Source organism: Eurosta solidaginis, chromosome 2 (assembly GCF_040869045.1).
Source record: "Eurosta solidaginis isolate ZX-2024a chromosome 2, ASM4086904v1, whole genome shotgun sequence".
NCBI classification, from domain to species: Eukaryota; Metazoa; Arthropoda; class Insecta; order Diptera; family Tephritidae; genus Eurosta; species Eurosta solidaginis.
Genome location: NC_090320.1, coordinates 77,061,233 through 77,086,548, shown reverse-complemented (window position 1 = coordinate 77,086,548; position 25,316 = coordinate 77,061,233). Strand labels below are relative to the sequence as shown.

General features: G+C 37.2%; 1 protein-coding gene across 5 annotated transcripts in view; it reads right to left on the bottom strand.

Annotated features, from left to right (window-relative positions):
• The window catches only part of Pax (Paxillin), a 155,475-nt gene that overhangs the window by 76,636 nt on the left and 53,523 nt on the right, over window positions 1-25,316 (bottom strand). The window contains exon 1 of one of the 5 annotated variants that reach the window (XM_067765820.1): window positions 8,314-8,426. The exons of 2 other annotated variants lie outside the window; for them this stretch is intronic. The gene's annotated coding sequence lies outside the window, so the exon portion shown is untranslated. Of the gene's footprint in view, window positions 1-8,272; window positions 8,427-25,316 lie in introns of those variants that run through there. 2 more of the 5 variants (XM_067765819.1, XM_067765824.1) reach the window with 2 other exon arrangements.

Genomic DNA, 25,316 nt, shown 5'->3' with positions numbered 1-25,316 from the left:
TTAAATTAAATTAAAACCACACCAATGTACAAACATAAGTATGTATTCTAATAAATTTACTGTTAGGAATAAAAGCTCATAAATATCTACATACATACTTACACATACATATGTATATATCCAAAGCAGATTTAAATTATTAAGAATTCAGACATACATACATATGTAGATATGCAAAAACAACTAATGAATTTATTTTTAGCATAAAGACTATAGGAATTTCAAAATCGATTGAAAATTCTGAAGGCACTGCCAAAAAAATTCATAGATATATGTACCAATTGGAAACTGAAATTTAAAAACGCGAAAACCCAACATATTATGAATGCTACTTCTTAAAATATCTAGGCCGATATCCACGCTTTTGAAATTGTTAGGTCCTTCATTTAATAAAATCAATAAATTCGTGAAGTCCATTGGAAAGAGCGAAAGTGGGGCACCAATAATATTATTAATAAATAAGAGCTGATCTATGTATGTGGTGATGTAACTATAATTTCATATCAGAAACCCGGCATTAGATACTTATTTAAATGATTTGGAAATGAAAACCTTTTTGATGACACAAGTTGAACAGAACGAATGCCGTCATAGTTTCTGCAAAGAAAATTGTGGGAGAATGCAGAGTGAATTCCGCTTGTATTATTTTCGACGACTTCTTGCTGCTGAGAGTCGCTTTGGCATAGTAATTTGTGTTTCTCATTAGCCTAAGAGATCTTTAAAAAGTAATGGTTATGATCTCAGAGGAAGCAACTGAATAACGGGATGCTGAACTATCCTGCCTAGTCAACATGATCACTTTTAGAATTACTATAAAGTCCTTCTCACGGGAGTCTTAAGAAGCATGTCGTTTAAACAGGGTTGCATCATAGTGAGGTCGTTGTTTGAAGGGTTAGTGCCTTTAAAAACTGAAAATGATATATCGTGTTGTGCGGAAACGCTCCGCATCCAAGACATTCATGTGATATGTCTGGGCGTAGTATGGAAAGGTAGTTTTACCTGTAGTACCCAGACCGAAGCTGAGCCAGACTTTCTTGGTTCCTATACCGTCTATGAAAAGAATTTAATTATTATTTATACACATCGCTGATGGGCCCATACTACGTCGCACATATTTTCACATTGCTTACGAAGTTGTCCCCAAATTATCTGAGATGCTGTTCAAGGTCAAGCAGTTTGGTGTTGGGGTGTACCGTTCGAAGACAATCGGTTAGAAATTGTTTGTTATGCATTGTTGGTGGTGCACAGACGTCATGGGAAAAAATCCGGGCGCTTTTTTGACGCGGGAGTTCTGGCAGGCTTGCATCTGCTTCTAATTTCTACTTTTAAATATGATGACCGGCTTGTTTCACTGACTTCCTCTTCTGCAATGGGTTCTGTTTATGCGGTTTACGGATGGCTGAACAAGGAAGTGTACTGATGCCATATGTTCCTCCGGTTCAAATAGTTGCCACATCAAGCAGCTGTCATCTGGGGTGTTGGCAAACAATTCATTTTATTAAGAGATTCCGTCTCGGTGTACAAATTGTCTCATCTTCAACAGCAACTGTTCTATAGCCAGTCCTGTTGAGACAGCAAGTTTTCTTGGACTTCCGTGAGCTGACTTCAATTTAAATCACTTTTGCAACAACAACGTTTTATTCAGCTGCTACTCAATATGGATATTTAGGTCCTAAAAAATGGGCAGAGATCTTTCAACGGCGCAAAATATAACTGTCATCATTTTAACAACAAACCAATGTTTCATGTAGCAATGTGAATTTTTTGTCTAAATTGAAGTGGAAATAAAACTAGTTCAGTGCAAGGCTTAATGTTTTATTTCGCATATATGTTGTAAGCATAATTCGCCCACTACTGCCAATCAAGAAATGATGGCGAATGTAGAAATGAAATGTACGGTATATATGAACAGATGTACATACTTAAATATGAATGAGAAATATAAGCGCTCTTTAATCAATCAGCCCAATTAAAGTGAAGTAGTGTTGGATTCAGATTCAACATATCGAAGGCCTCAGAGAAGTGTAGGGTCACTGCAGGGCTTGAAACTTGTCGAGCTGTGTTACCTCCTGAAACCAGAGCTATCAGCTAGAGCGTGATGATGATATAAAAAGCAAAGGCCCGCAGTAATCTTTCAGTATTCAGTAAACCATTTTCCATTTACAATCCGATACATTACTAGGGGTGAGCAAATGAGCATTGATCTATCGGACCACGCCAACAATTCGTTATTGGTAATCGCAATTTCTTTCTTAAGTTTGCACTGCACTTTATACATGTAGTTGAAATCAAATTGTAATTTTAACATAAGTTTTTTTTTGTACAAACATCTTAGCTCACGGTATGGTGGAAAAGCCGCCATGGTGGAGCAATGAGCTGAGTCTTCTAAGAAGCAGGCATGCTTAACGAACGATTTGACGATCTTAACGTTAATAAACGAAACGAAATGACTTCGTTTCGTTTATTAGCGTTGATTATCGTAACGAAATGATATCGTTTCGTTCGTTAAGCATGCCTGCTAAGAAGACAGGTAAAAGAAATGTTTAAGCTAGCAAACACCGCGCAAAGCGAAGCGTGTCGGGACGAGTACAGGGATCTACAAGCGTGTATTTCCAGGGCGAAGAGAATTTCATGGAAAAGTTTCTGTACGGACATAATAGTGCTCCAGCGAAACAGCACGGTTGAGAAAAGTCGTAGCAAAGGGAAATATAGTCAAGGGACTAACAAAGAAAGATAACGGGGAATGGTCACGTAATAGTGAGCATTCCCTTGAGGTGCTTCTCGACACACATTTCCCATCTGGAGATGGTTTAGAAGAGCCAGCAGACAGCACTCACACTTCGATCAGGGAGCGGGTAGTGCCGGACTTGGTGACCGACACCAAGATCGAGTGGGCAGTGAAGACGTTTTCTAAGTTTAAATCGCCGGGCCCAGATGGTATATTCCCGGCCATGCTACAAGTCTCAAGTAGGGCGGTCGTGGAATGGCTTAAAATAATATTCGATGGGTGCATAAGACTGAATCATGTACCGCACTCTTGGAGAACTGCTCGTGTAGCTTTCCTACCAAAGGCGGGAAAGATCGGTTACGTGTATGCCAAAGATTATAGACCCATTAGCTTAACATCATTTCTGCTCAAAACCTTTGAGAGGCTAATAGATGTGTACATAAAGTCCAACGTGGATGAAAAGCTGCTCTCCACAACACAACATGCGTACACCAAAGGCAAGTCGGTAGACACCGCGTTGCATAGGGTGGTAATAAGCGTAGAGAAAGCCCTGGAATATAAGGAATATGCTCTAGGAGTATTCTTAGACATTGCCGGGGTTTTCAATAATGTTTCTAAATGGGCGATCATGGATGGCCTTAATTACATTAAACTACATCCAGCCTTAACCAGATGGATCGGCTGCATGTTAAATTGCAGGAAGATTACATCACAATGGGGATTGTACGAGGCCACGAAATCAGTGGACAGGGGAACGCCGCAGGAAGGGGTGCTATCACCTCTGCTGTGGACGCTGGTCATCAACCAACTGCTCAGGCGATTTGATGAGGGACCCGTAAATTTTACGGCTTACGCGGATGACGTTGCAATTGTCATAAGTGGAAAGTGCCTTCCAACGATTAGCTCTTTAATGGATCGAGCGCTTCCCATTCATACCTGGGCATCAAATGTCGTGTTGAAAGTCAACGCGGATAAGACGGATATGGTCTTGTTTACAAAGAGGTACAAGGTCCCAATTTGGATCAGGCCTAAGTTAGAAGCGGTGACTCTACAGGAGAAACCTTACACAAAATATCTAGGAATCATCCTAGACAGTAAGCTGTCATGGAAGCTCAACGTGGAGGAGAGGGTGAAGAAGACTTCAACGGCACTTTATGCATGTAAAAGAATGCTGGGGTGTACGTGGGGCTTATCACCCTCTCTTTCTCATTGGGTTTTTACAGCAATTGTAAGCCCTATCCTATACTATGGAGTTCTTGTTTGGTGGAAAGCCACACAAAAAGCAACCTACCTCAAAAAATTAGAGGGGTATGCAGACTATCAATGCTTAGCATTACGGGAGCCCTGAAAACAAACCCGACAGCTGCACTGTATGCCATTCTGCACATTTCACCTGTAGACCTGGTAGCAAAGAACATAGCGTTAACAACTGCAACCAGGCTCGGTGCCTCGGGGCAGCTTGAGCGCCGACCATACGGCCATAGTAGTATAGCGTCATCAATCAAAAGACGAACAGACTACCTGATTCCCTGTCTGCGCTTCGAGGGCGATATTAATGGGGGGATTCCCCCGGACCCGGGGTTTCTCAGGGGGCCCGCGATTTAGAGGTACTAAGAAATTTTTTTTAATTCGGGAGAGTCTTTAGTTCTTCCATGTGCAAATTTTAAGCCGAATTTCAAAAGCAACGAATAGTTATAATGATTTTTTGCCTGGGCCTGAGGAGACAATAAAAACATCAAACAAAAATATGTTTCTCAGGGGGCCCGCGATTTAGATGTACTAAGATATTTTTTTTAATTCAGGAGAGTCTTTAGTTGTTCCATGTGAAAATTTTAAGCCGAATTTCAAATGCAACGTATATTTATAATGATTTTTTGCCTGGGCCTGAGGAGACAATAAAAACATCAAACAAAAATGTATGTTTACATGAATCCCAAATCGTAAAATTTTCGGGGTGACACTGATGAAGGTTCATCTTCAAAAAGTCTTCCAACAATACCACCAACTCTGTATCAAAGTTCAGATTATTTAAACGACTTCGACATCGGTACGGTGAATAATGAGTTTTTGCGATCTGAAGAAGTCAACGAAATAATTCGTCGAGGTCATCAAAAGTGTCCTATTATTTTTCCACGTGATTGTCATGACGAGGCATTTTCTACCTCGTTGTTAAACAGAACCTTGCCAAATGGAGAGAAAGTGGAGTGTGACTGGTTAGTGTGGAGTGCCATTAGCAATGCTTTTTATTGCTTACCATGTCGTCTATTAAGCACCAATACTTTAAATCTTCCTAAAATTTGTTCTGCGGATATTCGAAATTCCAGGTATGGAAGAAGCTATACGATAAACTGTCATCACACGAAAATACTAAAGATCACATTAAATGTTATATTCAATGGCGATATTTAAAAAATCTAATTCAAAAGGAGGCTACAATTGATACACTTATCAATGAACAGCTAATCACTGAAACTCAAAAATGGAAAGAAATTTTATATAGAATTTTGGACACTATTTTATTTTTGGGTGAAAGAGGCCCAGCTTTCAAAGGCGAAAGTATATATCTTGGTGAACGAAACGATGGAAATTTTTTGGGCATCTAAGATCTCATAAGCCAATATGATCCAATACTTAGAGATCATTTGGAGAAACTTAGGATTTCACAACAGCAGCACAAACGTTTACAAGTTCACTATCTTTCCCCAGACATTCAGAACGAATTTATAGAAATTTGTGCAAAGCACGTGAGGGAAACTATATTAGATCAAGGCAAGAAAGCCAAGTATTTTGCTATTATCGTTGATGCTATGCCTGATGCTAGTCGCGCTGACTACGTTCATTTTGCGCTAATTCCATTTCAATTCGAAAGCAACCAATTTTACAATTCTAGAACGGTTTTTGGCTTTCGTGAATTGTAACCAAAAAGCTGGTCACAAAATCGCTGATCTAATTTGCCATACTTGATTGAAGATTGCAACGGAGCACTACGTCACATTTTCGACAAAGACTCGAATGCTGATTACTCGCCTTGTGCAACCCACCGTCTCAATTGATGTAATGTTGATGCTGGAGAATGTTGTACCGACAATTACTTTCTTCGGAGTTGTACAAAAATGTTTTACTATTTTCAGCAGCAGTCCACAATAATGGGACATCCTCAAAAAAAATGTACCGAGCTCTCTTCATAGTCTTTCAGACAAAGGCCAAATTTGACTGCACAAGCATACGGAGATGCTGTCCTCAATTTGGTTCAAAATACTGACTACCATTAATGAAAGCAACGTGGTCCTCCAAGCTAGAGACGCCACCATAGATGTTGAGGTCCGACATCTAGATGCCTTATTAGCTTTTTTGAAGTTGATCAGGAACAAATGGGAAACAATTTTAAGCGAATGCAAAACAGTTGCTATTCAACTGAACATCTCGCCAAAGTTTCCGGACATTCGAAAGAGAAAACCCAAAAGACGTTCTGAAGATAATTTAAATGAGATGATTACGGATGATTCAGAGTCTGATTTTAAAAACAATACATTCCTGGTGATCGTTGATTCAATCACTGGCATTACTGAACAATTTACAGCTATGAGAAATTTGAGCGAGGCGTTTTCCTTTTTGTTGCAATTTGAAGACATGGATTAAACTACGGTTCGGGCGAGCGCAGCAAAATTTGTCGAAAAATACAAGTCGGACAAAGCTTAAAATACGAAATAATTCACTTGAAACACATTTACGAAGAGAATTTTAATAAAGGTCTGTCACCATTGGAATTGCTAAATGCCATCTACATATGTTCAAAATATGTATAGAATTTTCCCCAACATTTGTGTTGCTTTAAGTATCTTTTGCACTATACCTGTCACTGTAGCTAGTGCAGAACGTTCCTTCAGCGTCCTCTCAAGAATCAAAAACTTTCATAGATCGTGTTCATCTCAAGAGCGAGTTTCAGGACTTGCTACGCTTTGTGTTGAATCCGTTTTGGCAAGACAGTTAAATTTTGATATTATTATAAAAATTTTGCAACGAAAAGAAGCAAGTAAAGCCTTTTTTTGATATCCGAAGTTTCTATATTGAATAATTACAATTTATAATCATATTTAAATTTATCAGAAATGTATTAACTAGAAAAGATTATTTGAAAGAATATGTGGCTGTTAAAAGAGAATTTTATTTATACGTTACAATAAAATAGTATAAATAGTAAATATTCTGTGATAATTTTATTGTCAGCTCTTAGTCTAAAACTCATTTAGTTGATGTGGCAAACATTCTTTTTCATGTAATCCATCAATAATGATTAATGAAAGAGACATCATTAATTCAAGTTAATCCAATGCATTAGTGGATTTTTTATAGGGCCAAAACCGACGATTTGTTGACCACTTATGGGTTTGTTACGAAACGGATACCGATAAAATTTTTAATATGAAAACAGTGACAAAGTCGATAACAAACCGATACGAAGCCGATGCCTCGGCGATAACAAACCGAAAGGAGGCGATGCGGAACGCCAGCATTGCATTCTAAGCTTGTAATTCAATGTAGGGTCTAGGGATTTTTTTGGATGTATGAAGCGGTGATGTGTCCTACTAGAACTTTAGCTATAACCATTTAGTCAGGAAGTCAAGGTCAGCGTCATGATCTATCGCGCAGAAGGGGTCGAAAAGCAGAAGCAAAATGGACGTAACATAATAAATGGACCGGCAAAACTTTTCATAAAGGATAGACTGCTAAACACCTCCAAAAATATAGGCAGAGGTGTCGTAAGATGCACGTTTACACAGATATCAATAATTCGAAATAAGTTTAATCTTTGGAATTTTTGATAGTGAGGTCTTGTTGTCATGTCTTTTGATACGTCTCGGAGCATTTTTGAACATGTTTTAACAGTCGACCAGTTGAATTGATAGAGAAAGACATGAGCTGTGTTTAAATCCCGGTAAATTTCGGGATAGACGCTATTGGGATTTAGTATTCAGTCACACACATCTCTAATACACACTACACAGTAGCTGCATATAAATGTGGAGGCATTTAATAAAACTGCAACCGAAGATTATAAGTTTATTATGATAACTGACATTAACTGATATTTTTTTAATTTTTATAAATATTTCGTCGTTAGTAGATTTGTTATTTTATATTTAGCACACAGAGAAGATGCAAGTGTTATTGACTTTTAATCGGCACAACAACTTTATTGGCTTTTCTATGCGTTCATTATTTCTAATAGTTGTTTTAATTAATTGTTGCTATTGCACAATCTAAATTCGCACATCACACACCCACACCCATTCGCACAAAAGCATGTACACATTCGAGTTTTGTTGAACAGATGTGATGATGATGAGCCAGCTGATATTTTATTGATTGCATGGACCAGCAGCAGTCGTCATAACTATAATAAGTCAATGGCTCTAATCGAATATATCACAAACCCGAAATGAATTTACTTCTATTGACATTAATTGATTGATTTTTTTCTTTCATTAGTTCTAAAACATCTGTTTATTATGCTTTAACGGTTTAGGTGTTATTCCCACGCACGTTTTTGTTTTGATAGTAACTGCAGGTAATTTGAAATTTACCTCACCAAACAAAAATATTCTTTGAAAATTTAAAGTTAATTTAAATCTAAAGAAATTGAAAAAATCAAAATATCTCTCGTCGTTAAAACTCGCTTGCAAAATCTCAAAGACAACTGAACGCGCATACTATCGAGCGTGTACCATAAACGCGCGCCAAGCAGCTGGTCTTCTATCGAGCAACGTAACTCACTCACTCACTCACTCAATTTGAGGCATACAAACTCACTCAGTTGCGTGAGCATTCAAACAGCAAGCAAATCTCTCTACATTTTAATTGATTTAAAATTCTCTCAGATTTTCACGCATCCACCGTTGTTCTTAAATTATTTGTGTTTAGTTTTTGTTGTTTACTCTGCTTCCCTTTATCTGATACTGAAAATTGTTGGAAGAGCACCAAAACTGTTCACATGTGACACTCATTGCCGCCGATCTCACCTTGATCACTACGAGAGACGCATAAAATAAGAAAAATAAGTTAAGCTAATAGAAAAACGAAAACATGTCTGTCTGTCAGCTTTTCTACTAAACTCGGGGGCGACATACCGTGTGTCGAAACGTTTAAAACAGGTATGAATAAATTTCATTTTGATAATGATGATTTTCAACCTAATTCTATATATTCCCTCGAAATTTTGTTCTCGCGGAAAAATTCCTCAATTCTTTTCTCCAAGGGAGAACATTAATTGAGGAATATGAGTGACATTTTGTTGCGCATTTCTATTGTTGTTTTAGAAATTTAAAAGTTGAATTTTTGTGGCGAATATGTTTAAAATTGATGAATAAAAACAAGGCACAGTATTGCATTTTGTATGGTATTGAACGTAATGAGTATTGAATAGGATCTACAGCAACATCAACAGAAAAGCATAAGAAGGAGTTGCCTACTTTCATTCAACAAAGCATTTTTCCGACGGACATGTCAAGTTCAACTCTTCTTTAGTCATACGCCAAAAAAAAATCCTTGCGCAATTTCTAGATGGTTTTGCATCAGATTTACTAAGAGCTCCATTTGTTGCTTATTTTTGTATTTTTCGACTTAATGAAGAGTATTAAGGTAATTAATGTATTTTATCACAAATTTTTACAAATTATTTTTTTGTTAAGGACACTATTTGCTTAAACTATTTATTTATAGTACCTACTTTTGTCTCTTAGCCGCTTTTCTCTTTATTCGAAGATTGAGTATATGACTAAAATGAGAAGTGAGAAAACTCCCAAGGATTATTTTAATAAAACATGAGGAACGAGAGAGTAGCAAACTCACAGGGAATTTTGTTAAGAATTGACTGTGACAGGAGAGTCCGGGCAAACCACGCCCACTTTCAATGGGTTTAACAAAAACGCTGGAACAAACATTTATAGCAAATTAATAGAGCTGGATTCGATCCGTTTGTTTTAAGAATCGATTTTTTCGATTCGATTCTAGAAAAAAAATCGATTTAATCGATTAAATCGAACCAAACAAAGTTTATTTAAATTTTGCTTATTCTTTGTAACAGTGTACTTACTTTATTTTCGTGTATTTGTTCTTGTATTTTATCTTCAATCTTTTGTCGCACTCCCTCCTAATACGGCTTCAGTACTAGTGTAAGTGTGTAAACTATATTTGAAAAAACTAACGAAATACAAAGAAAATACAATCTAGTTCACTAAAAACAAACGAGCCAGTTTGTATTTCGATACGTTTTTTTGACATTCGGCCGTTTTTTTTTCTGACACATGTACATTTTGTTTTTAGTTTGAAAATTTGGTGCATAAAAACACAATTAAAATCAACTTTCTTGTGAAAAAAGTGAACAATTAGAGACCGAAATAATTTTTGCCTGTTATTTGCATTGTTTTTATTGTTAAAAGAGTTAATGTAAAAATAAAATGTAAAACATAAACAAAAACATGTCAAACTCACTAATTTTGGAATAGTGGTCTCGCTTTTTCATGATAGAAATTGTTTTTGTGTTTTGAAGTTCCGATAAAGTTTCGCCAGTTTTTTTAGCTTGGAATCCAAGCAAAATTAAAGTAGTGTCATATATGCTTAACGTACTTAACCATTTACACAATTTTTCCCGACAAATAAAGCTGGACAGTTTCTCTCTCGTTTCGTTTCCTGCCGACAAAATTGGAAGCATCAAGGACTGCCACATGGATCTTCACTTGATCCTTTCATCGGTGTGATACAATTAGTATAGTCTTCACCGAAATGTCATCCTTTTTGCGTTTTTTTGAATCTTTTATTTCAAAATATAGGGAAACCAACCTTGGGAATATTAACAAATACACTTTCTTCTTTAATACGTATTATTACAATATGTATAATGTTCTCCCTTCGTTTACGGCATTAGAATCGATCTATGTTCAGCGTCATATAAAAAGTAAATATTTATTACATACGTAAGGTAACATGTTCTCAGTATACGTTTTGCAGCTTTTTAATCAGTGAGGTATACGGAACTTTCAATTGACAACATACGGCAATTTGTGTCATGGTTTGCGTAGTTTCACTTTAAGTATTTTCTTAGCTTATTGAAAATAAAAAGGAATAAGGAATTTAATTGACGAAATTTCCTAAAAATTGCCACTTCTGTTTTCGTGTTTGCTGCTGTCTATGACATAAAAAGTATTGATTTTATATATTTGTTAAATGTGTGTTTCTTAATTTTACTCGTGAAGGCAAAACGTACTGAGGATCCAAGCATTGTGTAAAAGATCTGAATCCGTTATCTTCGACAATCCTAAAGGGTTGCATATCTGTGACAATCACTCTAATCAAAGCACAATCCAGTTTTTTTTCGCTCATCTACAGACTGAGACTTCCTTATGTTGTTGTTATTAGGTTCAAAAAAGAATTCTATAGGAGCTGTTGATGAAGACATTTCCATCAACGTTGGATGTGACCGCTTCAAGTGATTTAACAAATTGTTTGTATTTCCACCTGTTTTGCATTTTTTTCCGCACGATGTGCATTTCGCAGAATCGCCCTACACTTGACTAAAGTACTTCCAGAGAACAGATCTGCGAATCTTTGGATTATTTATAAGATTGAATTCCCCTTCAGGGTCACTTTCAATTGGCTTACTAGAATCTAAAAATGTGGTATTAAATAGTTTTCATTTCGTACTGAACACAATCCTCGTGTTCCAATGAAACGTGAACCAGATACGGATAGATTTAACATGCAAATGCAAAAGCAATGTGAACCATATGGATCACATTGTTGTTGCATTTGCATGTTAAATCTCTATCCGTATCTGGTTCATGTACCATTGGAACACAAGGAATATCATACCACAAAATAGATAAACACGTGTTCGATATATTGCTTGCCAGAAGTGCGAAGAAAATTTATAAAAACAAGAATTACAGAATATGTATTTCCTCAAGCGTCCGTAAAGTATATAGTGATGAAAACCTTAATGCCTAAAGAATCGAACGATTTAAAAAAAATCGATTCTACATTTCTAAAAAAAAGATCGATTAAGAATCAAATCGAAATCCAGCTCTACAAATTAGGCTGACGACAGAATTGGAGCGAAAAGGGTTGCTATAATATAAGGACAGAAAGCTATAAATATTATTTTTTACGGAAAGTCGTAGAAGTTGTCAAAGTGCGAGCAAAGTTTCAAGGTTGGAAAAGATATGAAAGAAAGTCTTGTTAATGCTAGAACTATCGTCCTGACAAAAAAAAAACACATTAAGAAAGTCTTGGTCGGGAATTTTTTGACAAATATGGTTTGAAAAATTCCACCAAAAACGTCATCATAAATCACCCTGTAAAAGTACACCTCGCAACACCTTTAAGCCAATACAAAATTTGACGTTTCAAATCAGAGATAAATACCCGCTAATGAAGATTCGGCAATGAGAAATTTTCACACCGTGCAATTGCAGCACACGAGATGCTGCGTCGGATGGTGGATGAATCATTTGACTTTGACTAAATTTAGCGAAACGAAAACAAATGAAATTTAAAATTCAAATGAGAGCAAAACAAAAACAGAGTGATGACAATAAATTGAAAATAAAATACAAAATTTTGTTTGAGAGACTTAAAAAAACATTACTTAGTAATAATTAAAAAAACGATAATACTTAATATGTCAGAACTTGGGAATATTCATTAAACTCAACTCAAAACAGCGTTTTTTCGTCAATCCCCTATTCCAAATGGACCGTTTTAAAGTTACAGTCAGTTTGACGTATAAGACAGCTCACTTGTTTTTGTACTTAGTGAGGAATACATAGATCAAGTGATTTTATTCTATTTGCGACAAAGTCTATCGGGTTCCGTTTCCTTATAAAAACATTATTTTGAGCTTAATTCGGAGTCGGCACAAAAGATGTAAGCCCGTCAGTTATTGAGAATAACAATAACTTACCACCTTCTCCTTCTTGTAGCAGTGATTCGCGCCATCTAATAGGTCCGATCACTTACAAATTGTCATCGATACCCTTCCGTTAGAGGAGCTTGCAGTTTCAGTAGGTTTGGCCAAAGATATATAGCTCTTTAAGGCACTAGTTCTACATTACAATTGAAAAGATGGTTAGTCATGAGGAGACACCTTACATGCAGGATATATATTGCGTAAGAAGAGTGTAACTTATTACCGTATCTAGATTATCTGGGTCCCGGGCTATAATGATATCCCGGGCAACTGTCAAGCATATATCTAAGCCCGCGTCAGTACAACTGAACCCGATGAAGATGGCTGTGGTTAATAAGGGATTCCGCTGGCTACCTGTGGTCTGCTCCTGCATTGAGAGGACTCCAGTCATTGGGTGGACACCATCTCCTGCAGGGTAGCACGATCCTTCTGTCCATAAGTGGATGGTAGGAGGTCTACCGAAATGATTGTGTTCACTAAGGCTAATCTAGCAATGGTCATTGTGGTATTGACACCATGCGGTACGTCTCCAAATATTTCGGTCGCGACTTACCTGGATCTCCACCGGAGTTTCATGCTGTCCAAGTGAGCTTCCCCACCAGGGCAGCTACCGCATAACCCCAAATCGAATGACCAGCGCCTCCTTGAAGGTATGCTTCCCTCTACTGCGAGTGGTGGATATTGGACTCTGAGAACGGGTTAACCGGCATAAGACTTTACGGAACGAGTGGGCATGACGCTGATGGCCTTTTCATGCTCTTTCGCTTCACACGGCTGAATTCTTGTGGGCCTGGTCTCTTTATAGTCCCTATATATTCCTAGGAGGTGGATCTATCAGTTGCCTGTTAGATGCCCAGGTTTCTGAGAATTTAGCAGAAACTATGTGTTTAGCATGTCGTTTCTCTTCTTTAAGAAGTGTAATCCCGCTTCATTCTGTAGATGATATTAGGGTGTCACAATAATACATCCACACAGTTCTGAAACAATGCAAACCAAAATCAAAACCTTTTCGAAAAAATTCGAAAATTTAATTTTTTGAGTGAGTTTCGAAATTTTGAGTTCTTTGAATTTTTTGAGTATGCAGTTTTGTAGCCCAATCCATTTTAGTCTAACCAAGTAGAAGCTACAGGTCTCTCAAAATTTGCACTGATTTTTTATCCGAGTGTCTTAGATTTTCCACCATACAAAGTGCGAACACCAAGTAAACAGTTTTCTCGAATTTTTTGGTCGTTTTTGAGATTGGTTCCAGTTACAAAGTTCACAGAAGTTTTTTTCTTGTGTTTTTCTTGTTTATAAAAAAAAAGATTCCAAATTTCGCGACTACAGTTCGAATCTCAGCTCGTGGAGGATATAATTCCCAATTAAAAAATAAAAGGGACTAAATACCTACAATATCTGTCATAACAAAAACAATAATTTAATAAAAATTATTCTGCAATGCGCTTAAGACTCATTAAATTTTCCAAATGCAATAAATGAACCGACGATTAAATGCAACATCAGAAAAAAAGAATTTTTCGCAATTTTTTGAAGTTAGCACAAAGAATATACATACAGTTATGTGCACAAAAATAGCAAAGCTTCACTTGGATTGAAAAAAGGCAAATAAGTTTTGCAAATCAAATCTATAAGATATAGTTTATTGATTATAATAATACCGCTTAAATAATATAAATAATACACAAAACTGTCTGCATTTTAAATACAAAGTTTATAGTCAATAAGAAACTCAACCTGTTGACTAATATAGCAGCGCTATACGCTAATAAATAAAAATGAGAAATTTAAGCTTTGAGCCTTCTTTTAAGTTATTAGGTTTAATTTAGTAACATGGCCACCGTTTTTGATAACTTAGGGATATACATCGTCTAAAACGTTTCAGAAGAGGTGTAATACACACTACGCATTCTATATTTTTTCCCAAAGTTCTTCGCCTCTTTAGGGGCTAGCAGCTCTGAACCCGTTCTTAACAATTCCTCACAGATTTTCAGTTGAATTTAACCGGTTATTGTGCTTGCCATTAAATAATATGCACTTTATTCTCGCACAGCCATGATTTCTCTCTCTTGCTGGTGTGTTTTCTACATTATCCTGCTGATATATCCGCTGCATGCTGATTCCAGCGTTTGCTGGCATAGCTCCACAAAGGATGTCTTATAAAGAAGTTGATACATGACTACGAAAATTTATTTAATCGAGCCCATAACATTGTATTAGAAAAAAGGCCAGACCATGATGAGAACACCACTACTTATGTTTCACGATCTTTACAGTGTACTTAGGGTAATATTCTTCACAAATGGGCCTTCTTACGAATTAGATCCATGGAACCAAACCATACCATTTTGCACTCGTCGGTTCACAAAATATAGCGCTATTAGACTATCGGCCAGTCAAAGTACACTGTTGCAAACTCCATCCTTTTAGCAATGTGCTTTTTAATATATAAAATATATACGTTTTATAGTACAATTTTAAGCGCCGCTACTGGTGTTGTGGGCATAAGTATAGATATTAGTTTTCGAAGTACAATACTGTACCCATCCTAATACATTTTATTTATCTACTAGCAGACGCGGCAGACGTTGTTCTGCCATAAATTTGGTCTATCTGCATAGGTACATCTTAATAAGCTTTTTCCGTCTAACTCTGCCCTCCCCCCTCTACACTTTTTCCTAATCTTTTTATTCACTCCTCCCTCCGTCTTTTTCGCTTCATCTAACTCCATCTTCGTCTCATTCTATCTCTTTCTCAGTCTCCATCTCTCTTTTCTCTTTTCTCAAGTTCTTCTCATTTTTCTTCATCCCTTATTGCCAGTCCCAGAGGGTGGTATGTATTTTGTTCCAGTCCCATTCCGAGTCTCAGTCCCAGTCCGACCCCGAGCCTCAGTCTCAGTCTCAGTCTCAGTCCTAATCCCAGTCCCAGTCCATCTCTGGTCTACTTCCCGGAAAAAAGCATCGTAAATACTAATATCGGCAAATTTATATACCAAATTTCAGGTAAATCGAATAGGACGTATGTAAATAGGTATGTGGGCTTTATTAATTCATGTCTTTATTTCGGCTTCGCATGCATATTTATCAGTTTTGCCAGGTTGATGCGACTAAATCGGATATCACATTGAAAATTACTTTAAAGTTCTCAGCAACAGCTTCAATTTGATACCCATAATGTAAAAACACTGTCTAGGCGTTCACGGGCCCACGTTTTGGCCTATATCTCGAGATCCTAGTCACCTACTAAAGCACTCCTCAACAGTTTTCATTTGATAATGGATATCATTATATTATAAAGACATTCTAGGGGTACCCGGGTCCACGTTTTGGCCTATGTCTAGAGACCCTGTGCGTCGATCGCAACCAAACCTATGTGCAAAACCACCGCGTGAGGTATACGCAACTTATGTGAAAGTTTGAACAAAATCGCTCGGCGCATCTCTTCAAACACCGGCTACAAACTAACACACAATTTAGCCCTTCTTTTTATATATAAGATTGTTCAAAAAATTTTAAACGTAAAATGTGGGCGCGGTTTGCTTTCTTTTTTATTTTAACTGGTATATTTTTTATCGAACTGGACAAACTGGTATAGTGATTTTATGTAAGAAGTCGGTTATAGTCTGCAGTTCTAATGAGGAATGTAGGTATCTTGATATTCTTTTTTGTTTAATTTGTTTTACAATAGGCGTTAGTTTCGCATATAAAGAATTCAAATTTGAAAGTATTTAATCGATAACTAAACTTCGGCCTGGATTTTCAGTACAAGTTCAACTCAGTTTGTCGTGTTTGTGTTAATGATTATTGGGTCATTAAAGTAGATTTAGAATTCCAAATATTCCTTCTTATTCAGGTGGGTCTAATTTTATGAACAATAATTATTTTATTGCTCTGCGTCGTCACAACAGTAGGTATATTTATTCTGAAGTACATTAAATATTTACAAAATATATTTGCCAGAAAATTTACATAAATATTCAATAGTTCACCTAGTATACATATATAGAATATGCATATGCATTTAAGTATGTATATATGTACATATTTATTAAATTGCATGTAAAATTTGTTAAATTTGCTAATAATTTTCATTTTTTTTTGCAAAAAATAAATAAAACATACTCTAAGAATAGTAAATAAAATTGAAATGATATAATGGAGCCCAGCAATGTAGAATATAAACATCGACACAAAGTTAAATAAGAATCCAAGTAATCGTTGCATACCTAAAAGGCGTATTAATCCGCCTGAAAGTCTGCCTTGTTCATATTGTAACGAACTTACTTGCAAATCCTCTTATTTGCAATCCTCTGCTAAGTTCGAATCACTAAACTGTTGAATAAGTAACTCCTATTTGTAATAATGCAAAATGCCCTTTATTAAAGTACTTCACCATAACACTCAAACTGTGCAACGAATAGCTTGCTTAGTAACCAAACTAATTGATAGCTCAAATGAAACTCTACTTTCAAAATAATACTGCTATTGCTCGCTAGATATCGTCTTAATGGAAACTGCTTGACAACTCAAATCAAACTGAATTCCAGCGCCTCCATAACTGCCGCCTTTTATACTCTTTGATTTCAACCTTCGCATCTTCTAGGCGCTTCCAGAATCTACTAGTCCAGCAGCTCTCAAACTTCTCAGCTGTAACTACAATTGCACAATTTTATAGTTTTTCTCTTTGCATACTTATAGGAGTATCTCAGATATATGCATGTGTTTGTGCATTGACTCTCCGCTGCTCGTATACGTACATACATGATACATATATGTAGACGCAGTTATTGTTTCGTTTGTGTAGATACATAATGATTGAATTATTGATGTGCATTCACGTCACTGCTTAGCATCGGCTTAGAGACGATAGCATCGCTCAGTGCTGCTAACATTCGTTACAATATGAACGTTCATGTGGTTTTCAAACTTTCAGTGGTTTTCAAACTTTTTGAAGTTACGACCCAAAAATGGTTCCGAAAAATTTGGCGACCCATCCATCATAAGTGCCAACATTTCGACAGGTTACTAAAACTCACAATTCTTCACTCGTCTAGGAATGGAGGGTGTGTGCTTGCTCGCCATGCCGAGAGTTTAAGGTTCATACCCTAGACTAGTATGATCAAACATGCTTTAAAAAACTTTTTTCAAAACAATGACTTGAGCTAAAGCTGCAAAATTATCAAATGTCCAGTATTCGGTCTTTTTGGACATTAAAAATGTTTTTTTATTTTCCTTCATCGAGAGGCACATAGTTTTTCATGGCTGCAAATATATTAAAGGAACTTTCGATCCTATTACGATAATTTTAGTGGAACTTCTGGTTCATACAATTTAGCATTTTATATACTTATGTACATAGATATCGAAAATTTCGAATACGACGAAATAAGCTCAAATTTGAAAAAGTATGATAAAAAGGCAAATAGGAAAAGGAAAATAGTTTTTCTGTTACACGTAAATTCAATACCACGGGTACATGAATCGGTCATAAGAAATTGTATCTCGAATTAAGATAATGACAATAAATTTACTAAAACGCTGTTTGCATCTCATCATTGTGACTTCAAGCGTATGCGGATATCCAGCTCTATTTATTCGTCTAAACAAGTTGATCGTCTTACTGTCACATCAATGGTGACTTGTCAATCATATACAAATTTGCGACTAAAATGGTTTGTTGCTACATTGTGATAGATCCTTTGTGCTATATAGGCAAAAATCTAAGGTAGCTTAACATTCGAGTACACATAAATAACGTGAACCTTCAAGTCATTGATAAAATCAAGAAACTAGTATTTATAATAAACTCCAAACTTTCGTGCAAAGACCGGTTGTCAGCAAGGTGTATCTAACACTATGCGGCAGTCAAACCTACGAACACAAGGCGTTAACTTGCTTTGCAACTCCTACTCCCAATAATCACATATTACGAGCTGATATACATATAGCAAGCAGGATTCTCACTCCGCGCATAAGGTTGGAGTTTTGTTTAATAACTATGTATTAAATGGTCTGCCCAGGTTTGATCATATATCCCCTTTAGACACAGTCTTCCTTGATTGTAGCATCTTAGGCTATTTGAAGGCAAGAATTTGTATATTTTTATTTAAACGCACGATGTCGAGAACGCCGAACTATTTGCAAACAAAGTCAATTTTTATTACGTCTGCTCGTGTGAGTGACCTTATTGTACACAATTTACCTCGCTAAAATCAGCAAGACTATTTTTCGTCAACACTATTATTCTTTGGAACTCCATTCCGTCAAGTATCAGAAATTAGTTAAACAAGAGCAACTTTAAACAAACGCTTTATGTGTATTATCTTTTTTGTGGAATCCTTCACTTGTTGCATAAAATTCTAATTACTATTCATTATGTTAATTTTTATTATATGCTTTCCGGTAACTCGCAAGTTATATTTTGTTGTGAATTTGTTTATAAATGCTGTTGTACTTTAAAAGATTTATGAATCTTATTGTACTGATATATCTTGGAATAAATACAAATACAAATATTTTGCAGCAGCCATTTAGGGCTAGGGTTATGAATAAATAATATCGGGGAGCCTGTAAAAGATTTCTGTTAAAAGGCCGAAATATCACTTTTATCTTAACTCGAGATAAGTTGTTTTGTCGAATTGCCACAGAAATAAGTTAAACGCTATGTGACAAAAAAAAATACCTGGCGCGATATACATATACTAAAAAGATTTAGGGCGAGCTTCTCTTCCAATTTTCCCTAAAAATTAGCGGGACCACATGTTTTATGCCGAACCCGAACAGTAACTGCAAGACAGATAAACTTTCACTGAGAAGCTTTTTATGGCAGAAATATTCATGCCAAACCACTGCCGAGGGGCGACCCCGCTTATGAAAACTTTTTTATATTCAACTGAGCAGAGCTCACAGAGTATATTAATTTTGTTCTCATAACGGTACGCCGTAACGGCATAAACTAATCGAGATAGATATAGGCTTCTATATATCAAAATGATCTGGGCGAAAAAAAATTCATTTAGGCATGTCCGTCTGTCCGTCCGTCCGTAAACACGATAACTTGAGTAAATTTTGAGGTATATTACTGAAATTTGGTATGTAAGTTCCTGGGCACTCATCTCAGATCGCTATTTAAAATGAACGTAATCGGACTATAACCACGCCTACTTTTTCGATATCGAAAATTTCGAAAAACCGAAAAATTGCGATAATTCCTTACCAAAGACGGAAAGCGATGAAACTTGGTAGGTGGGTTGACCTTATGACGCAGAATATAAAATTAATAAAATTTTGTACAATGGGCGTGGGACCGCCCACTTTTAAAAGAAGGTAATTTAAAGGTTTTCCAAGCTGTAATTTGGCAGTCGTTGAAGATATCCTGATGAAATTTGACAGGAATGTTACTCCTATTACTATATGTGTGCTAAATAAAAATTTGCAAAATCGGATGTGTTCGCCCACTTAAAAAAAATTTTAAAGTCAAAGATTAACACAAAATTGAATATCTTTACAGTATATAAGTGAATTATGTAAAAATTCAACTCCAGCAATGATCGAAGTCGAACAAAAATTTACCAATCCTTGTGAAATTTGGTAAGGGCATAGCCTCTATGACGATAACCGTTTTCTGTGAAAATGGGCGAAATCGGTTGAAGCCACGCCCAGTTTTTATACACAGTCGACCGTCTGTCCTTCCGCTCGGCCGTTAACATGATAACTTGATCAAAAATCGATATATCTTTACAGTGGCGAATCTAGGATTGTACTTCCGGGGGGTGGGTTTACTTCATTATTTTATGTCGTATATTTGATTGTAACATGATGTAGGCAGGGTGCATTTATTTTGATTTTTACCGATGGTCAAAAAGGCAAAACGTTCTCCAGAAAAAAATTTCGATTATACAACAGGTAAGGAAGTCTAAGTTCGGGTGAAACCGAATATTACATACCCAGCTGTACACTTGAAATGCTGTTGTTGTTTGTTTTGTGTGCTTAATAGTGTTACAAGGCTGCGCAATAATACATATACATATGGTTCTATTCTGAACAAATTTTTCTTCGAGTTATGGCTCCCGAAACATCGAAAATTGATTAGTCATAATAGCGGAGGTGCCAGGCCCATTTTTTAAAATTTGAAGTTTTTCCTATTTATTGTTATAAATCCACTTGGGAAATGAAATACCATTGATATAAAGCTCTTATATATATATATGATATAGCTTATTGTATTCGTCCACGACCCTTTTAAAAATCTTTTATATAAAAGTGGGCGTGGTCCTTAACCGATTTCGTTAATTTCTCTTCAATTCCTTATAGTAAAGGCAACCTCTCTGCCGAATTTTGTTACGATAGGTTTAGCGATTTTTGATTTATGGTTAACAATATTTGTAAAATTGATTTTATCACAAGTGGGCGGTGCCACGCCCATTTTAATTTTTTTTTTTTCAAATTTTTATCAAAAGTCTCAATATCAGTCCACAACTCATATTTCAACATTCTAGGTGTATTATTTACTAGATAATCAGGTTTTTTGTGTTTTCCAAAATGTTTATATATAAAAAGTGGGTGTGTTTATCTTCCAAATCCGCTAATTTTCAATACCAATCTATTCTGGGTCCAGATAAGCTCGTGTACCAAATTTGGTGAAGATATCTCAATATTTACTCAAGTTTTCTTGTTAACGGACAGACGGACGGACGGACGGACACGGCTCAATCAAATTTGTTTTCGATACTGATGACTTTGATATATGGAAGTCTATATCTATCTCGATTCCTTTATACCTGTACAACCAACCGTTATCCAATCAAAGTTATAATACCCTGTGTACAAGTACAGCTGGGTATAAAAAGAAAGTCGAAGACAAAAATTGCAAAGCGTCTGCCCAAAAAGATGGGCCAATGTCATGAAGCGGTATCCACTTACATTGAACTTCAGCCAGCAATATTAAAAGCCTTTGAAGAGATAGCAGAAGAGAAAAACGACAAAACTTCAGCACAAGCTTCTCAGTTTCAAGTTGATATTTCTAGCGTGGAATTACAAACGTAGCTGTTGTTGTTGTAGCGATAATAGCCCCGAAGGCCTTTGGGAGTGTTATCGATGTTGATGGTCCTTTGCCTGATGCAGATCCCGTACGTTCCGGTAACAAGCACAATAAAAGTACCAGCCCGACCATCTCGGGAAACGATTTGTTAAGAGCACATGAAACCTTCTAGGCCATACCGCCCTCCCACACCCTTGATCCATCGGGAGTTCGGGGTCGCCAGAGCCTCGGCTGTTAAGGAAACAGGATTCGCCGCGGGTAGGTGAGGTTGACAATTGGGTTGGATAAGCTATATAATGCGCTGGCGACCCCTTGAGAGAGTTGCGCTACACAAGAAAGCACGTATCAGTAAACATCAATTAAATAGATGCAACGTTGATACTGAGAGCGCGAAGATTATTATAGAATCGCATTCTATATTCCATTCCTTCATGCATTCGTAACTGTTGTTGTTGTAGCGATAATAGCCCCGAAAGCCTTTGGGAGTGTTATCGATGTTGATGGTCCTTTGCCTGATGCAGATCCCGTACGTTCCGGTAACAAGCACAATAAAAGTACCAGCCCGACTATCTCGGGAAACGATTTGTTAAGAGCACATGAAACCTTCTAGGCTATACCGCCCTCCCACACCCTTGATCCATCAGGAGCTCGGGGTCGCCAGAGCCTCGGCTGTTAAGGAAACAGGATTCGCCGCGGGTAGATGAGGTTGACAATTGGGTTGGATAAGCTATATAATGCGCTGGCGACCCCTTGAGAGAGTTGCGCTACACAAGAAAGCACGCGTCAGTAAACATCAATTAAATAGATGCAACGTTGATACTGAGAGCGCGAGGATTATTATAGAATCGCATTCCATATTCCATTCCTTCATGCATTCGTAACTCATATCTAGAGCCGTTACAGGAAACACCAACTATTTTTCGAAAATTTCGGTGTTTTGTTCCCCAAAAATGAATACAACGCTGAAAAATGCAATAAACTGCATGAATTTAATGAAAGTGTTGTGAATTGTTCCAAAACCGAGTTTGCAATGGAAGTCAAAATGTGGAGAAGGCGAGTCGATGGTCAGAATTTTAAAAACGTGTTTGATGCACTTGAGGTGGGTACAATCTTGATAATTACCTACAAAATTTGTATGCTATATATATTATTTATCTTATTTTTTAGATGGTGAATCCAAATGCTTTCGAACATGTAAATAAGATATTGCGAATATTGGCCGTTGTACCAGTTTCGACAGCAATTTAAGGTTGGCTTTTTAACGCCAACCATTTTCCGGTGTGGGATATACTCACGCTTGTTCGTGGGTTGATTTTCTTTAGTTTGGGGTATATCCACGACCGGTCACTTGAATGTCCAAAAACGAAATCATTCGGGTTCGTTTTCTCACCCACGATCAGCGGCCATCATTTTTACTGCTGAGTCAATTGGACCTGCTGAGTGCAACTGGCATTGCTGTTCAGCAACAGCTGACGGCGATGCCACTTGCACGCAGGGGTGTGTTTTTTTGCGTAAAGGCGGGTAACGCAGTGCGGTTATAGCAACACCAGAACGCACATTTTCTGCCTCAAAAGGTTAAAATCATACTTGCGGAGTACAATCAGTCAAGAACGTTTGAATGGACTCGCTTCATTGAATATCCATACTGATACACCACTTTCTGTAAACGAAGTACTACAAGAGTTTTTCAAAAAACCTAGGCGATTGTTGGGAAATAGTTATGGGAAAAATTAGTTTCTTTATGCTGTATGTGTTTAAAGCTTGAATATACAGCCATATTTTACTGACCTATTTTGGCTACGAACCAATTTACATATCATAAAAAAGGTACGAATCCGAAACCCGCCCCACCCCCCCCCCCCCTCCCTGCCTTGTTCTAATTGAAATGTTTTTTTTAATTGTTTGATGTTGTTTTGCTTGGTACTTGAGCACGCATATGATATAATTTGTTATTGGCTTTTGTACTATTTTCAAAAATTATTGTAGTTAATAGAATACTCAAAATAAAACTTTGTACTATATTTTCGATATACCAAAGCTGGGCCCGTATCGTGTTATACGATCCCTGATGGAAAACTATATGCAGTAAAAATATATGAATACGTCAAATTATTTGAAACACTTATTCCAAATTATGGATCTAATGGGTATTCGTAGTCTCTGCAAAACCAAATTTGGTGCAAGTTAATTTTTGTACTGTAAACCACGAAGAAGAGCGAATTGCCACGGGCTGTCTTCTTATGTCCCCAGAACACCATCTGAATAATGAGGCGAGAATACTCCCCATCAGGGAGAGAAATGAGATGCTGACCAAACAGTTCCTGTTGAATACCCAGAAACCTGAGCATCCCAACAGACATCTGATTGATGAACCAGCACCGCCTAGGGGCTTAAGGAGTAATCTCCGCAAGCATTTTGAGGAAATACGGCACCTGAGAACCCAGCCGTATGAAGCGAAAAAATACAAGCAGGTCCTTGGTGAACTCCATAAACAGGCGTCGGACCCTTATGCCGGGAATCGCCCGGTGAATCCAGTACTTATAGGAAAGTATCCAAAACTCGCGGAAGAGGAACGCATACTCCCCAGGGAAACGCGTGTCACTCTTGCTCAACTTCGTTCTGGATACTGTAACAGGTTAAACTCTTACCTATCCAGAATCAACCCCGACATACAAAATGTATGCCCCGCTTGCAATGTGTCCCCACATGACACCAACCATCTCTTTAATTGTAATGTGGAACCAACACGCCTTTCCTTATGGTCCACCCCTGTTGAAACGACAAGTTTCCTTGGACTCCCGTCAGAGGATATTGATGACAATTTGTGATCGGTCGCGGCTGTTAGGTGGGGCGAAGCATTGCTACAACAACAACAACAACAAGAGCGACACACCAAAGCGTCGCCGCCACAGTTTGAAACCCACTGATTTAGATGACTGTGGATGCGGTAAGATTTGTAAATACCCAGCTGCTAAGTTTACGTTTTATAAATTACACTGCACCGTTTAATCAGAGTTGAGTTTTGTATTTCAATGAAAGGTTTAGTTCTCTTTTAGTACTTTCCGTCCAGCGAACTAATTCCATGAACTCTTTAGCCTCATTAAATATAACCGGGCGACTACTGCCAAAACCACAGTAAAGCAATGCTTGAGGCTAATTGTTTAATTTGAACTGTTTTTAGCAACAACCACATTAAAAATTACCAATACCGCGGGCGCTGATGGACATCGATAACACTCCCCAAGGCCTTCGGGGAGTGTCCTTATCGCTACAACAACAACAACAACTTCGTTTATTTTGGAAACATCATTAAGACAAACATCAGCTTTGAAATCAACCGAAGAATCACTCTTGCCAATAAATGGTACTTTGTTCTAAGTAGGCAAACGAAAAGCATGCTCTGCATTTCACTTATCAAACCCGTCCTGCCATATGGTACAGAAGCATGGACCGTCACAACAGCATATAATCAGATCAGGACCTCTACGCGTTGGCGACGGTGAGTACCGAAGAAGATTTAAGGATGAACTTTACGCAGACATCAACATTGCCCAGCTAATTAAAACACAGCGGCTACCCTGGCTAGAC